Genomic DNA, 9295 nt, shown 5'->3' on the forward strand with positions numbered 1-9295 from the left:
GAGGAGGTGCCTGAACCTGAACCAGTCCTCACCAGCTGGTGAGGACAAAGCACACTTCAAAAGTGAGTTGAAATGGTCAAGGCAGACACTTGCTGAAAGCAAGCGCAGTGAATGTCAGTACAAGAAAGGGAGATCTGGGAGTGATAAACAAGGAAGGAGAATGGGGATCAGTTTTTCGTCAGATTTTCTGGCCCCTTGAATTTGCCAATCCTTCTCCCTGCCAACAGGGCAAGTCCCCTGTTCCCTGCCTCTTTATGCTAATTCTCAGCCTGGTTTTCTGTGGGGAGGCAGTGACGATGTTCGTGGAGAGACAAATCTCCATTCTTTGATCATAGTATCCTAACTTCACTTTTGCTGGGTAATTAAAACCAGACAAACACATTAAAACAGAACAATGTATTTGTAAGTGTAATTGAGCTGTGATTAATTCTTCACATTTCATTACAAACAAATTTAAATCCATTACAGGGCAATGAAAGGATCCTGCTAGGAGCAGGCTCCTATCTGCTCTGTTCTCCATAATCTGTAGCCACAAACAACGTTGCAAAGCATGGGCAAACGTTGACAGGACGATTTGGCAGTATTTCATATCTGTGCTGCACATGTGAAACCAACAGTGCAAGCTGTAAGAACGTTTTAGCATCAGAATACCAGCAGACCTTTTAAGTTTTACATACATGCCTGTCTCTGTGGAGCACAACAGCATTTCTTCTGTTCCCAAGATAAAGAGAAACTTGCTTTTCTCTCCTTTCCTTCAAAACAGATACCACAGGGGCAAAGGGATATTCTCTCTAGTAGCACCAAGACAGCATCTGAGATATGGATTACCTCAGAATAATCCTTCTTGACAAATAGGTTGTGGAACCATCACTTAGTGTCTCTGCAGGTCCCAACTCTGCCGTTTCCCAAGGAACCTTAAGCAACTGCCTTCTTCTCTCTACCACTGACTGCAATCAGTCCATTCCCATTGTTACCTTATGCATTTCAGGGTTCTTTTTTTTAATCTATCTGGTGCAAGGTGTGTAACTGCATAGAGCAAGCACAGTTGGAGGGCTTTATCTGCTACTTGTTCAGTTAGCTCAGTTAAAACACAGAAGAACCTGCCAGCTATTCCACCAGAGCCACAACCCATCTGTATGTAGCTCTAGCTAAGAAGTTCTTCTGAAATAACCATTCTGTGCTAAATATACTGATTAAATATACATCTTGCACCATTTGCTCCTGCCCCCAAATTTGTGCAATGGTAGCATCCACTTTTACTCCTCTAACGGTTGGGGAGGCAGAGAAAGGCACAAAGAGGAAAAAGAATGCATTTTTAGTTCCTTTTCTTGCATTTCAATGTGATCAGTATCTGGTTTCAAAGGAAATGTAACTCAATGTAGTGTTGGAATAAGGAAAAAGTTAGATAAAAATTAACATTTTAAATCAGGAAAATTATTTATGAATTGAAGTACTTTCTTCTTGTGGCTTTACAGAACCATTTTCCCTTTGCCTTCAGGGTAGCCAGCATAATTTTCAGGCCAAACCAATATTTGAATTCTTGTTCTTCCCAAAGAAAACTAGTGGGTGGGTTTCTGTTTAGGAGCTAAACCAGAAATTTGCCCTAGGCTTTAGCTGCAGTTCAGCTTTGGGAAAGCCACCATCCTGTCTGTCCTGCTGGGTTCCCCCAACATCAGGCACACCGTGGCATATAGCCTTACACCAAAGTTGCTACAGTACCTGCTTTCCCACTGATCATGGCAGAAACATAATCTACAGCAATCACAGCTTCATTTCCATATAGGATCCACTACTTTAGACTAACAACGCTCAACAGTGTCTCCAGCTGGCTATTCCACCCAGAACAAACTGTAACAAAACACTGGGAATAGACAACAAGCAAACATCCTGCAACAAGTTCACCATTGGGTTGTTTTGGTGTTTTAAAGCTGCTTGTCTTTTTGCTATGACACAGCCGACTGTTGTTGCTTTGTTTAACAAATATTAACAACTTTATACTCACTTTCAGTCTTTTTGGCAACTGGAGCTGGCAACGTAAGTGTACCATGCCAAGCCAAGCAAGGAAGGGCTACAAAACATGCATGGTTAAAAAAGAAAAGCTAAAAACTGCTTCTCAGATTTCTCTTCAAGCTTTACCTCTGCCTGTCCCTAGGTTTGAAACCTACGTCCAAAGGCTACAGAACCATGTTCCCTAAGGCTCCCTTGGATTCAGGATGAGTTCAGAGGACTCTGTTATTCATCAAACTCTAGAAAAGGGAATGAGTTTCAACATAATTTCCAAAGTAGCAGCGTAATTTAGGTTGGTTTTGACTTGTGAACTAAGGAAAGCCCATAGGATTAGTCCAGTCTGTGAAAATGCTGGTCTGACTACAGCCCATGTGTAGATGCAGTGTTGGTCTGCCCTTGGTCATGGCCTGCTTGCACCAGCATCTGAGTGGTTTGATAAAATGTTTCCCAGGGATGGCAATCTAAGGCACAAAAATGGGGTCATGTCTTCTCTTGATGCTTTTCCCAGTGCTACACCCATTTTTGAGGCAGAATGGCTTATTCAGCTCATATGTCTTCTGCAACTCACTGGCAGCACAGCAATGCAAGCTGCAGTGCTGGCATGAAGAAGGGCCAGGAAACTCCATTGAAGGGCTGAGAACAAGCAGCTGCTCCAAGGGAGCAGGTACTACATTGGCTGGCTTCTCTGCTGGAACTGCAGCCCTACAGGACTAGGTCCTAGGTTTCTGGCCTCATCTCCCTGTGGAACATGGATACCCGTGCTTTGGTTCTTTGGAATTTGTTTTCCAGTCTCTTCTCACAGGTAGCTGGAGACAGAACAAGAGGGAATGGCCTCAAGCTGAGACTGGGTAGGTTTAGATTGGACAGAAAAAGTGTTTTACAGAGAGAGTGGTCAGGCACTGGAATGAGCTGCCCAGGAAACTGGTGGAGTCACCAACTCTGGGTGCTAGGTTGGACTGGATGATCTTGGAGGTCTGTTCCAGCCTGGTTGATTCTATGATTCTATGATGTGTTGTCTCTCTCTCTATCTCTCCAGAATTAGTAATGTCTACTATTCCTCCCCATTCATTTCTTATTGCAAGCCACAGGAAAGCAGCTTCATCAGTAACTTGTTTTGGCTGACATACACCTATAAATGCATAGCATTTATTTGCCATATTGCTGCTCACAAAAATGTTGCCATGTTATTGCACTCCTTTCTTTAAAGTTTTCTTCTAAGAGGCTGTCTGCAAAGGCTGCGTAGGAGGCTTTGCAGCAGGGAGGCTTGAAATTGTTTTTCTGAAAACTATTCTGCAAAGTCTGTCCTTGTCAAGGTCTCAGCCAGCTGCACAGCTATTTTCCTCTTTTCATTTTCTTTACTTCTGCAACACTCCATAATAGTCCCTATCTAATATTTTATATATCAAATATATCATTGAATCTCTACTATATACTTCCCTCTTTAGCAGCTTTTACTGAATGCTGAGGCACTTTCAGCAATTCTCCTTTTGTCAGCATGGTCCCTTAGAGAAAAACCCATTTAGGGACCGATTTTACCACCATTTACTACACCCATTGTGCATTCCTTATACAGCATGTAGCAGTCCCCCAGATGTCATCAGGTCTGTCACATTTATGAATTAAATTGATATAATCTATGTCAAAACCTAGTCTTCAGCATTTGTCCCTTGCTCACTTGCAATGTCAAACAGCCTCACAGTATTTTCAGGACCTGCTAGCATCAGTACAACTAGTCCCTGGCAGAAAATTCCTTCCAGTTTTGACCACAGTCATGGAAGGGACAACCAAACCTCTCAGCACCAGGTCTGGATGGGATCTTACACTCAGCTAATGTAGCAGAGAAAAAGATATTGACCTACAGCCAACTTTTTTTCACCCAGTGTTGTAAAGTAGGTGCATCACTGGGCTGGCAGCCAGGAGTTTGGTCCTATAGTACTAACAGACAGGAGTGAAATGGCCCATAAATGAAAATCCTCATCTGCTTCAAACCATGCTGACTCCTTTATTTGTGGAGGTCACAAACATCCTACACAAAAGTCAGCACTGACTTGGGTTCCTGCACATCCTTTAGGTGCTTCAGCATCTGAGCAGTAACACTTCAGCCTGCTCACCTAGGAAAATTCCTTGCAGGGTCCATCCTTGGTTATGCTGTGGCACAACGCATTTCACATGAAGACAGAAGCAGCCTGAAGGTTTTTGCATACATTGACATATACAAGAAAAAGTGGATACTTTCCCTTGTTCCAGGCACTTGGACTGTAAATCCAGAGAATCTGAGTAAACATAACTTCCTTTAGTATGTTAAAAAGTTCAGACTGTGGAAAGAAGGCATTTCTGAGAAACGGATTTTAGTCTTTGAAATAATTAGACTGAGCTGAACAGATTTTTGGCATTATTTGTAAGCCAGTCATTGTTCAGCCTTTGTACTTGGAAAAGCAATTATAACTCCTTTGGAAACATCCTTAGTTGAACTCTTAAAATAATAAAAACACTCCTCCATAAGACCACATCAACATATGGTTTTCGTAACAACAGCGCAAACAAATCACCCACTCATCAAACACATTTAGGAAGAAGACAGGAACAAACTGAACAAGTTTTCTAAAGGTTATTTACTGGTCCTAATCAATGAGAAACAACAAAAAAACATCTGAGTTGAATTCAGGAATTTCCTATGGGATATAGAGTACACGTAAGTTACGCAAAATACAAATAAGCAAAACCATAAAGAACACCAATTGCTGTAAAGCAAAGTTTAGAGGTAATATACTATGAAGTTGTATTTCAACAGTGCTGAGCTGCTGATGCCCAGCTTTAGGACCTGCTCTCTACTTTACTTTTTCACTTTTTTTTTTGGATACTTCATGAGTAAGCAAGGAAAAGATAAAATACATCTATGCTAGTCATCATTATCAGGACATCCTGCCTGGTTTCACCACCTCCCTGGAAACTCCAGGGTGAGCTCCTAGCTGTGGGTGATGTGCATCTCTGCTCTAGCTCCCCCTGGTAGATGCTGCTGTGTGGTGACTATATGGGCGTGAACTATTTTGAAATTCATGGACCCCTGTCAGCTCTCTGTGGCTCCAGCCAGCTTGGCCTAGCTCTGTGGTGCATACTGACAAACTAGTACCACTCTGCAGAAGTGGACTCTCAAAGCACATCTGTATTAACAGTAGCATAGAAAAAAAACTGGCATAAGCAACCATACTTTCCAGGAATCTGGTCTTGAGGCAGTTCTGAAGGCATCCACACCTTTATAAATGTGAAAGTTGAGGTAAATGGACAGAGAAATGTTTTGAACTCCAAGGCATTCTGACCTTACCTCATACAGTACATGCACATGCACCCACATGCAGAAGACCTACACCTTTCCATAGCTTACATTTTCTTCAACACTTTTGAGCACTTTTTAGGTACTAGTCAGATTTTTCCAGAGCCTGGAAGGACTCCCCTTCTCCTTTGGATCACAACATCTGTCTCTCTGCTCACTGCATCTTTTTATACATATGCTGAAGCCTGTGCCAAACAGCTGCTTCTCCATAACCTCTTCCTCTGCCATGTGATCCATCCTACATGATCCATGTCCATGTAGCAGATATACAGCTCCCTGGTGCTGACCACTGGAAAATAATTTATCTGCAAGCAGCCAGTGCAGCTTCCACACAACTCGCTGTGAACACTTCAGCCAAACCTTGGTGCTCAAGAAAAAAGGGTGCAAACAAGCCCCATATTCAAAATCTGCTGACTGAAAAATACCCAGAGGGAGTTCTCAGTATGAGACAGAAGTTAAGCAGATCCTCCGGGAAGTGATCCTGCCTGTCTGTTGTTTTTGCTTGCCCTCTTTTGAGCATTTCGTGACTACTAACTAGAAAACTCTACATGCTAGTTTTGATTCCAGTTGGAAAGTGGACCATGCAAACCCCTCTATGCTTTTCCTCCTCCTTCAAGTCATGTTAGACGAGACAGAATTAAAACACTTCAGTAAAACGCTGATGGGTGAACTGGAGGCCCTGCCATACCATGCTCTCAGTGTTGCTGCAGCCTCTAGGACTGGGCAAATGGAATCAGTGCAAGAAAATATACAGCAACAAAACCTTCTGTAGATAGATGCAGAGTGCCTTGCTCTTTGTCAATGCAATGTGTTAATGACAGGAATGGAAACTAGGTTTCCTCCTGTAATTCCTGTCCATGCCATTTTCAGGTTCAGTCAGACTCGGGAGTGCTGCTGCTACAGATGTTTAGCTCAGAATTATGTGTCAAATAGCTTCTGCAGACAGCACTACCTCTGTCCTGTCACGTACTGAAAGCTCTGCATAGCAGTGTTTGGTCTTCTTTGTGGGGGTGTAACTCACATTCTGCAAAAAATCCTCCTTAAGTCCTTGGGGAGACCATAAGTCCTGAAGATGATCAGTGGTGATGAGTCATGGTGGGCGGAATACTTCCATGGAAAAAAAAAACTAACGAAAATCAAAGGGAAGAAGTGAACATTATCTGTCCTTGAACAGCTTTATCAGAGGCAGTGGCTGTTCTCAGTTTTTGTCTGATTACTATTTAAGCAAAAATAAAAACTTTAGTATTTAAAGACTGGAGGAAAAAAAAAAACAAACTGCTACTGGAAATGACACTGTGATATGGTCCACTTCATAGAATCAGAATCAACCAGGTTGGAAGAGACCTCCAAGATCATCCACTCCAACCTAGCACCCAGCCCTATCCAGTCAACTAGACCATGGCACCGAGTGCCTCATCCAGTCTTTTCTTGAATGACTGTCTGATCCTTGGGGAATTTCTCAAGGCTTAATCTTTGTCATAAGGAACTTATTTCAGTTTCCTTTGACATCGCCATTGTGAAGTTAGCAAAAGTCTCGTTGTCCAGGTACTGTTACTCTGTATGAGTGCAATGAAGAACATTCCTTATTGTTTGTCTGTCTCCCCTGTTGCCAGGGACCTCCATTCTTCTGCAGGAAGATTATGCTCAAAAAACAAATCCAGTTCTCCTAATCTCAGGGCTGCTAAAGTAAGCTAGTTCTTTGGCCAGAGATGTTATTTTTGAGATCTGCATCTAGGAAGGGGATACTGCCACAGGGAACAGGGCAGTTGGCAGCAGCCCTGTACTCCAGGAGTCTCATGTTTGACTGTGTTGGCACGTTTTGAGTTTTCTGTGGGAAGTTTGTTTCATTTTATTTCATCCAAAACCAGGAAGCATAGAGGAAGCTGTAGGAGGGTGGCTCATAAGCTTGAGGTAAGCTGAGAGCAGCCAGGTGTTTCGGTGCATACTACCTATGACTAGAGAGCAGTATCTGATTGAAGATTTATCCCTGCCAGCAGTGATGACTCACATGAATTATCTTTTCTGTTTGTATACTGTCTAGTGTTTACTCATTACGGGTCTGTATTGTTTTTCATTTCTTGCAAGAAAATGAAAAACATTATTACCACATTTCCCATCAATTTAGAATTTTTAACCTTTGCTTTGTGCAAGGCTTTATGAACAGAGAAGTCTGAAATCCCATGGGCTCTTTGCTGCTCAGATGGTATTTCTGGAGCATCCTCAACTTTTTCAGTGTGAATTGTTTCTAAACATGCTGTGCCCAGTTAATATCTTATTACTGTTAGCTTTGTAAAAAGCTATGCAAAAGAGTTTTATGTGCATTAGAATAGAATCAACCAGGTTGGAAGAGACCTCCAAGATCATCCAGTCCAATGTAGCACCCAGCCCTATCCAGTCAACTAGACCATGACACTAAGTGCCTCATCCAGTCTTTTCTTGAACACCTCCAGGGACGGTGCCTCCACCACCTCCCTGGGCAGCCCATTCCAATGCCAATCACTCTCTCTGGGAAGAACTTCCTCCTAACATCCAACCTATACTTTCCCCGGCACAACTTGAGACTGTGTCCCCTTGTTCTATTGCTGGCTGCCTGGCAGAAGAGTTGATAAGACCTGCATCTTGTTGAGACCTACATAACATTAAAGACAGCCTCCCATGCCTTGCAAGACTTTCTGCTTTTTTAAGTTTCTCACTTCCCCTCCCCACCCTTTATTTGCCTAGGTAATCAGAAGAAGCCTCAAATTTAGCTCAACACTCCAGTCTTTATAAAGCATTTTGACTGTGCAAGATTAACCTGAATCACAGTAGTCATCTCCTTCTGCAGTCTGCTCCACCGCTTAGTATTAGCTACTTCCCAGAGAGATCCTACAGCAATAATGAGCTCAGCTTCACCAGAAGTGTGCTTTACTGCAAACCCTAGCTCCCCTCTCCCTGCAGCTCTTAGCATTTGCCACATGTAGGGCATACTGACTGTCCAAATGCATTGATGGGATTTACACAATGGCATGAAGTCATGGACAAAGCTCTGTGCTGCAGTCCAATTCAAATAACAGATCAGAAGTGAGATCAAAAGATTAATGGATAATCAGCTTGCATTACTAACAATGCTGTAAATAAAATAAAGAGGAAGGATCAGTCTCTCCCCTTACCTTAGTATTTCATGACTTTCCAGGCTGGGATTGTGAGAACGTAGCCTGCCACAGCCTGACCTGACACTAACCATTGGTTTTGTTTAGTAAGTAAAATGTAGGTGCTCTGGATTCAGTGCATCTCACTTGGGTGATGTCTTTGCTTCTTACCTGTTCAGAAACCTCTCACAGCACAATACACTTAAGGATTATATCTTGCACATACTAGTTTAATCCTTCAGCAAGGGGTAATTTGAACACTTGTTAGTTAAACTAGACAACAGACATCTCTCTCTCCACTCTTTCCTCCTTTCCTCATACATGGACTGTGGTAGAACTTTTAATAGAAATTTAATTAAGATAAACAATTACAGATTGACAGTTGGACTCAATGATCTTAGAAGCCTTTTCCAACCCAAATAATTCTAGCTTTCCTAAATTGAAGAGACTGTTACAGAATTAGAGGACTACAAAATTGAAATGCAGAATTCATAGGATGACTGTGAACCTGACAAGAACACTCTTATAACTAAGTACCATTTGACAAAGTTAAGAAAAATGACAAAGGAAGGTTGAAGACAAATGATACCAGCAAGCCATCCAAAGACTCATATGGAGATGGCCCAAGACAGAATAATATGTATTTCTTAGCATGGTAACTACAGGGAGGAGGTCTTTTGTTTTAACATCTTTCTAGTGCATCACAATTTGGATTATAGCCCTTCTTTGCCAGGCAAGCAAGAAAGAGCTGGGATAATTCCTCATGCAAGCTCTCGCTTCTGCTCCGAAAACAATCTGGCAGCTGTTGCAGAAGGGTTGTAATCTCCAA

This window comes from Pogoniulus pusillus, chromosome 12 (genome assembly GCF_015220805.1).
Source record: "Pogoniulus pusillus isolate bPogPus1 chromosome 12, bPogPus1.pri, whole genome shotgun sequence".
Taxonomy (NCBI): Eukaryota; Metazoa; Chordata; class Aves; order Piciformes; family Lybiidae; genus Pogoniulus; species Pogoniulus pusillus.